This window comes from Stegodyphus dumicola, chromosome 1 (genome assembly GCF_044657685.1).
Source record: "Stegodyphus dumicola isolate Sdum_Otavi_A_Nest chromosome 1, ASM4465768v1".
NCBI lineage: Eukaryota > Metazoa > Arthropoda > Arachnida > Araneae > Eresidae > Stegodyphus > Stegodyphus dumicola.
In genome coordinates, this window is record NC_140768.1 from 288,997,467 (window position 1) to 289,006,521 (window position 9,055).

General features: G+C 32.3%; 1 protein-coding gene across 3 annotated transcripts in view; it reads right to left on the reverse strand.

Annotated features, from left to right (window-relative positions):
• Window positions 1-7,129, reverse strand: part of rin (ras GTPase-activating protein-binding protein 2) — a 52,501-nt gene extending 45,372 nt beyond the window's left edge. The window contains exon 1 of one of the 3 annotated variants that reach the window (XM_035354315.2): window positions 7,005-7,129. The gene's annotated coding sequence lies outside the window, so the exon portion shown is untranslated. Of the gene's footprint in view, window positions 1-6,664; window positions 6,895-7,004 lie in introns of those variants that run through there. The other 2 variants (XM_085808458.1, XM_035354313.2) reach the window with 2 other exon arrangements.
• Window positions 7,130-9,055: the final 1,926 nt, after the last annotated feature.

Below are 9,055 nucleotides of genomic sequence, written 5' to 3' on the forward strand. Positions count from 1 at the left end.
ATCTTTTTATGCAAAATACTTATTTCTTAAGTAAATATTAATAAAAATATTTTTATTAATTTAATTCCTATATGTTATCTTACTAAATTTAAATTAATGACATTAAACCTAGAACTGCTGAATTCCAGATTTCTAATTTTGTATTGTAGTACATCATTGAATTTTAATAACTAGAAAAATATTTTTAAAAAGCAAAGCATAATCTTACCTAGTATTTTTGCGCATTAAGCTGCTGAGGAATTATTAGTAAAGACAGAAATTTAGAATTTTTCATATAGGCCAAAAATTTAAATTTATAAGTAATAAATTTCAAATAATCCTATAAATGCAATAAAGAATTTAAAAAATGTTAAAACCAAAACTCTTCAAACAAGCAATATCCTAATTCAAAATATCGATGAAATTTAAAGAAAAATTTCTTACTAAATTTTAACCTTCTAACCGGCAAGGTATACAAAATATATCAAAGAAATTAAGGCAATAAAAGTAACTAATCCAGGTATAAAATATCAAGAGAATTTTGGCATTAAAAATCAAGAAAATAATTTTCTCATAGTAGTTTTGGGAAATTTCTTAGTGAAAACCCTGGTTGGACAGAGGGTTAATAGATATAAGAAGAAAATTCAGTTGTAGAAAAAGCATATTTTTTCCCTAAATCTTGTACAATACGAATATATAATATTAAACATATGGAAAAAATAAGGAAAAAGCTTTAAAATTTATTCTGACAGCTACATAAGTGTTCCTCTCATAAAGTAGTAAAGCTGGAATAAATGGACGCCAAATTTTTCCTGAGTTAGGCTTAACAGCACAAATTGCCTGTCACAAGACACTGCATGCTGTTAGCGTGCCTTAAGAGAGCACTTTAGTGAGGTTCCCACCATTAAAAGATTAAGAGCAAAATCTAATACTGCATCATTAGAATAATTTGTCATTTTACATACATCTTTTATTTTAGAATTTTCGCACAAAATAAAAATGTACCGAATGAGGGTATAAAGTAATCCTCATTCTCAATTATTCGAAATGCAGAATTTTTTAAATATATAAATTAATAACTTTAAATGATACAGTACATTCATGGTTATCATCACCAAGTGTGGTTAATGTCTAAGAATATCCACAATGAGTTCAGTGTAACTGAATTATTTACAAAAAACTTCAGATCACTAGATAATTAACACAGCTTTCATAGCTGCCCACCTGCAGGTAAACAGATTATGACCATTGAACGAACACTCACAGTTCAAATAAATTTCAATGAATGGGCTAGCTACATCCAATAAAATCATAAAATCTTTAATTTACCTTAAAATTTTAACAGTTTGCGACAGATTAACAAACTAAATGATAACTTAAATAATAATGTCATCTCGCTGGTTGTTCAAACATAATTTTCTATAATGAATGATGCCTTTTCTTTGAAAATATTCTCGGTAAAGTGCAGAATCACCCACTTATTTGTTCGCCGCTTTTTACAAGGGTAAAAACAATTAGATTTTTGTCAATTTTCTTTTACCTTTTAAGTGAAAATAGCTCGATGTGTACATAAATAGTGTGTGCAGTGCCATTTTTGTGCAATTCTAGGATTTTTTTTAAAGTGAAAATAGGTCGATGTGCACATGAATACCGAGCATGTGCAGTTCTTAGAAACGCGTCAAGCAGTGGATGATTCTGCACTTTACCCAAAATTTTATTGCCGACTTTTCCTCATGGGCAATTCCCAAATTGTTAAATCCAATGGATATATTAAAAAATAAATAAATAAATAAATAAAGTAGTATTTCAATGGCGTCTTAAGAAATATAGAACTATATAAATTTACGCAATCTGAAATCAGTACGTTCGATAGATTTGGCGTGCTGTTTTAAATGGGCGCGTGTGCTAGATTTGGCGCTTTTGCGCATACATATTCGCTGCAATTTTTTTATGGCCCTCAAAACAGAATAGTACCCATATTTTTTGCAAAGTTAACCCATTACAAGTCAATTCTCATTATTTGTTAATATGGTATCAGTTACATTTCCCTCATATGCCTTCACATAGCAATAAAAGAAAGAAACAAAGCTACCATTAGCAACCAAACCTTACACAAAGCAAGTTTCTGAACAATGTACACATTTTTAGAAATACTTAATGTTCTCATAATAGCATGTTATTATGAGAGTATTAAGAAATTTTTTATTTTATTTATGAAAGGACACCTGATTGTGTCACCACACTGAAACATGAAAAGCTTTTCTGGTCATGTTAAGATGCATAATTTTTAAAAACTACTAACTGCATATTTAGTAAAAGCCTAACTATCCAACATTCGACTAACAAGAATATATTAGAACTTAAAAAAAACTTTCCCTTCCAAGAAATTAAGCAAATGACAGACTTCTAAAGCCACTAGAAGGCACATGCAGGATACTGTTGCTGTCTCAGTAACAGATAAGCATGATAGCACAACACTATTGTTAACAGCTTTGCTTTGGTTATTGAGTTACAAGATCATGACATTAAAAAAAGGACACTTTTCTGTTATTGAGATCAGATTCAGAAACATTTGTATGCACATTACATTTCTGAATATTCTCACTCAATTTTAAGACTTTTTCATACTGAGAAATTTCTGACTGTCATATTATCATCATCAAGATTTTGCCAATTTCTGAATTGCTTTATTACTACAAAATGCCTGTATTGCTATATCATTTCAACTTCCACACCTTATTGAATGCAGTTTTTCGAATACAGATTCATTCATTACTTTGAGATAGGGCCTCACCCAAGCATCCAAGAAAACTGCACTTATAGTTTACCGAAGAATTTGATCCTGGTAACAGATAAGTACCAAAATAGTGGGTGTTAATGAGCATATGAGATTAGAAAACAATAGTAATAAATCATGAAAAATTAAGTTTTTAATAGATTAGCCATTTATATCCAAAATTTTGCAAACTAAAGAATGATCTATTGATACGGCCAGAGACTGGCACAGTCCCGTCTTTGCCAACATTTATGGTCAACAAGACTTCATTAACTGGATAACTAGTCGTATGTTTTAGGCTTAGGAATTTCATAATATACCTTTCATATGTACCAAATATATCTGCTTTATGCTCAATATCCTTACATAATTTTAAATGTAGGCTTTCTAATCAAGATAACAAGCAAGATAATTGGGTTAGAGTTGACCTTGTATTATAGCAAAGTTGTTTCATTTATGGTAACCTGAGTAGTTGAATGTTATGAAAACCCCATTATGACATAATCGTTTGCATCATTCCAAGAAATTTTGAATCATGGGATGCTTCGCAAGGTCTTTTGTGGTGTGTGTTTAGGAAATACATTGCTTGTTTCATTGTTTAGACGGTAGAATGACTGTGTGTAATAAGATTAATTTGAAGTTTCTGTACGGTTTAGAACGAAAGTGGAAAAGTGCATTAACTTACTAGTGCGTAAATGAAGGTTTACTTAGTAGCCATTTTTGTGACAGTCCGGAATACGTAGGATGATTTAGACCCTTATTTTTGTGAATTTATGTGGCGACGCCAATATATGAATTCTAGTTCAGATAATTTTAGGAAGTTTTTGGATGCTGTTAAGGAATTTTGTATACCACAGAGGTAAGTGGATATTTGCTTAGTGTAATGCTTAAATAAATAATCCTTTTTTATGTTATTTTATCGTTTGGTTTAAAATGTAGTTTATTGAGATTATGTATTTTTTGTTTGCCTCTACTGTAGAATTGGGTGCTCCTTTGACTTTTTAAGTGAAAATATATTGGTGTACATGGGCAAACTCAAGGCAGTGCACAAAGCTTAGTTTGTGCAATTCTGGGATTTTTTTTTTTTTTTTTAGAAAGTGAAAATAGGTTGATGTGTACATGGATACCAAGTTTGTGCTATTCTTTGTCTTGATATATTATTAAAATCTTTACCTATAGCTTATTTCAATGGAGTATATGCACAATAGAAGATTTAGATTTTTATGTCTTATGATGTTATTCTAATTAGGTAGTGCAGAAGAATTAAGTTTAACTATCACATCAGTCAACTTCAAAACTAATTTCAACTGTTTAAAAATTATATTTTTACAAATTTAAGTAAAATCCTAGTATATGTTGCAGCCTTGGATTGATTTTGAAAATTATTGCTTACACCAAAAAGTCACCAGAAGTACCCAAAATCCTGTGTGCACCGTAGACTTGGATTAAACCCAAATTTCTAATTGGAAAAATTTACTGCCCCCTTTCCAAGATGTACATACCAGAAATCAACAATTCTCCACTTAAATAATTACTATTAGGTCCTCAGTTATGAATTCTAACTATACAGATTTATTTGCCTGGACTGCAAAGGCAGATCTCGAGTAAATCGTATGGTCAGAATGCAGAATGATAACAAGAGAAGCTTAGAAACTAAATTAAACACAGTCCTCTCAGGAAACTTCAAAAGAATGATTGAAAACTCATTCAACGAGTCTAGAAATCAAAGAATAGTGCATTATGGAGATAGGAGAAAGCATCAAATCGAATGGCCAAGGTACTATCTGATATCTGGTTATAATGACATCTTGAGTATTTTCTACTGCTGAAGATTTACAATACTACAACTAAAAAGGAGGGTGAAGAAAATTACCAATTTTCGGCTAAACTGGAGATTACGGTCCTGTCGCCAAATGAAGCGAAATCGCACTAAATCTAGTAACCTCTTGGCATCATTAAAATTGTTAGGGTTTATGGTTACATTTTCCATTTACAAAAGAGAGATTAATAGCATTATTAGTCACTTTGGTAGAAGTTTACAATTGCGTGTCCCTTGTTTTTTGGCGCTTGCCAAGATCGGTGCCAGGAAGGCACAATTTCAAGATGGTCTCTACACAATACCAAAATAAGAAGTCAAAGAATTGCACAAACTTTGTGTCCATATACAGTACAAAGTCTTTAATACAGACTCGTTGATTCCAGATTATAGATCATCAATTTAAATCTGAAGCACATAATGGCATTTTTGTGCAATTCTAGGATATTTTTTTAAAGTGAAAATAGGTCGACGTACCCATGGATACCGAAAAAAATGCACCAAGCAGTGGGCGATTCTGCACTTTCCCCACTGTAATAAGCAGTAAATAAGCAATAAATGATCGGAAAGCATCGATTCGTATTTAAGCCAAAAGTTTACCAGATTTGGCGCAATTTTGCTTCACTTGGCGACTGGACTATAATCTCAAGTCTAGCCCATAATGGGTAAAATTCTAGTAACGGTGCAGCCTTGGCGCGATTTTGAAACTTATCGCCAACACCAAAAATGACCCAAAGAATGTCTATGTATATACTATGTATAACTATATATATTCTTTGAATAACCAGTTTCCTACTCATCATAAAGTCACCAAATCCCGTGTGCACCGGATACTATGATTAAACCCCATAATGTACCACAGAAGAAAAGCTAATGGAATATCTGACCACTGACTAGTTTTTTTCATCATAGTGTCTACATTTTTGACATTTTAATAAGCAAAGATAAACAACTATTGAGGTAACTCAACAATATTTTAAATGAAATACATAATGAATGAAAAGTTATAATCTTCCTAAGAATGCTTCCATTTAGATGGGGAAATTATGATCATTAACATGAATTTCACAACTTCTTAAAATTATCTTTAAACTTAAAATAATTATACAATCATATAGATGAATGAAACCTAATCTAATAGATGAAAAATCCCTAATACAAAACAAAATGAGAGGGAAAGAAAGACATTGTTATAACTCATTCAGTAAAAGATAAAGATTACTAGTCAACAACAAATGGCTGATGAAGGCCGAAATAAACCATTCATACAATAAAGCCATTCATACTACTGAAAATTATAAATTATCGAATTAAAAGTTTAAATAAATATTTCCCGCATTTAAAAATTAATGGAAACATTATTTTCTACTTCCTTTAAACATTTTATTTCAAAATACACAATCGGCTACATTATTCTGTTGAATTGCATCACACAGATAATTTTTTAAAAGTTCCAGTAATACTTTAAATTAGTGTGATAATCGTAAACAGTAGACTATAATTCATGAATTCGATTTAAAATATCTCTAACAGCTGCAATACATACTGCGTTTTATATAAATGTTTAGTCACAGCTACAAAAACGTAACTATACGGTCAACATTATTTCATATATTACTAATAAATGTTACGCTACATGATCTTAGTTGAATGAAAAATTCAAACCATTCCCTATCTCTAAATCTTCGATCTTTACATAGCGATAATACTGAAATGCATAAAAAGGAAAGTCTCCAATTGCATTTAAAATCTAAAGCATGCTTTAGAAATAATTTCTATCTTTTGCTTGGGCTCTATAAAACAATAATAAATACAAAAGTTTCGATTATTTTACCCTCGTTATACTTGCATCAAAATGTTCCAGCAGTAAATTACTAATATACACACGGTATAGCATGTAACAGCTTCGAAGTAGGATGCACATGGTAAAATTCCTAAGAACAATTAACATCGCTGAATATTACCAGAAACGTAGAGTTTAATGCAAATAAATCTATCGAATGTTATATACTCATAACTACAAAAATTAGATTTTTAAAAAGCAATTAAACATCTAAAACAGCTACATTAAAATGAACAATAGAGAACAGTACCTTTCCAGCACTATTAGGCCTAACAGACTTTGCTCTCGAAAAGCTATACGGTGTAATTATTAAGAAGATTTTATACTTTTATCAGTAAAGCTGATACCAAAATATTATTGCTTATAATAAAATTTAAATAATTTGTTAAAAAAATTCCTGATATTAAACACTTTAACACAATTTACTTCAACCTATGAGACACTGCACAGAACATACGGCATTCGGTTTTGGTTGATATCTAAATCAGACTTAACGCCCTCTACATTCGTCACTGGTAAACTGATACAGCCTCACTTCAGACTTTAATTATGATTGAAAAATTATTTATATCCACATTCAAATATTTTACCTTATACTTTTCTTTACCAACAGCAATAATGGCCTCACAACTTGTATTTATACAAAGCCCGCTAAAAACACGCCGCAGAAACCGTGGATCTACGTATAACACCCCTTTTAGAAAATCAAGTTGCCATTTTCAAAACTATAGGTAGTGTTTCATTGCCTTTAATGTCTCTAAGAACCACAGATTATGGATATGAAAAATTGGAAGATTGTTATGAATGCGTGTGTGAATATAATATAAATGCGTGTATAAGCAAAAGTACGTACTCTTACGTCCATGTATACTTTTACTTAAACGTAAAATCATACGTATCTGAGCAAAAGTAAATAGCCTCTTGATCTTGAGATTTTATATAATAAATAACCCTGTGGTTCAGTGTCAAATTTTTAAATATTGAGAGTTCATAAGAAAATGAAATTCGCAAGTGGTAGGACGGAAATTAAGGATAAATGATAATCTGAACGTAATTAAACAGTTAGCAGGGGGTTCATTGAGTATGTGTAACTTTAACCTTACTTACAGTTTACAAAATGCTTACAAAACTTTTTATCAAATATTAATGCTCTATACTAATAACTCTCTTTTGAAGAATTGAAACGTTTGAAAAACCAACTTTTTCGCTTTTTGCTGGCTCTGTAAAAACATGCCCAACTGATACGACTTAGCCCAGGTATAAAAAAATTGTAACTAACACACCTGTCATTCTGACAGACCCACTAACAGTCATTCAAGAGGTGGAGGTACTGTTTTTCTTGTCAAGAGCTCTATCCCTCACTATCCAACAACAATACAAATTTCAACCATACAGGACCCAGCTATTCATGTCACTTGCATGCACTTTGTCTCTACCTTTGTATCTCTTACTCGTAGGCAACAACATGTTTCTATGACAATAAATCATCATAGTTCATCAACCACGCATAGAACCTAAATGACCAAAATGCAGACACTGTGCATAGCTACAATTCACATGCCTTAGGACACATCGTATTCAATATGGCCCAGTCTGCCAGAATACGAATAGCAGCTCCATCCAACCCAACATGGTATAATACTGTTTCCAGTGGAACAGACGTTCATAGACGTCTTCTTACTCAGAAATAGTAGTTGTCCGCTGGATATTTCTATGCTGGATGAATTAGCATCAGAATATAATCAGGTTCACATCTCTCCCTTGTTACATTCCACTAGACAATGTAACCGTTGTTACAAATTGGCAAAAATTTGGCAAAGATCTGAATAACACCCAGCAGATGCTTCGAACAATACAGTCGGAGGATGACACTGACAGCTTGGTCAAGATAGCGGGGCACCTGCCTTGAAAAATCTTGTTAGAACGAGGAACGCTGTTCGCAGAGATTGTCAACAGACTGCATGATGCTGTCAGGTCTCTAACCAATAACCAAGCACTGCTCAGTTGGACGAATTATATTAATTAGGTATAATCCTAGGAGAGCCCACACCCTTGGCGACAAACTGGGAAAGTGCAGAATCACACACTGCTTCACGCGTTTCTCAAAATCGCGAACTTAAAATAGCAAGTCAAAGAATAACACAAGCTCGGTATCCGTGTACATATCTACCTATTTTCACTTAAAGAACATGAGAGAATTGCCCAAACGTGGCATTGCACACTTCCTTGACTTTGTCCATGTACGTATCGATACTTGCCATATAAGTGAGTGCTCCAAGGGTTTGGGCTCTGCTAGGATCCAACCATTAATTACCTTACTGAGGATAAAAGTTCTCTCTGACGAGCTGCCGCACACCTCACTAAAAATCACAGAACCTTTCCATTCTTAAACGATCTTACTAGGATCCATTGTACTAAAATTGAGAAAGCAGAGCTTTTAGCTACCAATCTAGAATCTGAGTTTTGCACAAACAGTATTCACTATAACCAAACATAACTTGATGCTTCAGATAATCTGCATCCATTCACAATAAATCTACATGCCAACAACATCAGTCCAATATTCCCTTCTAAAGTCCACGGCTATATCATAAAAATAAATAACAAGAAGAGTCCTGGTTTTGGCAAAATCACCAGTAAA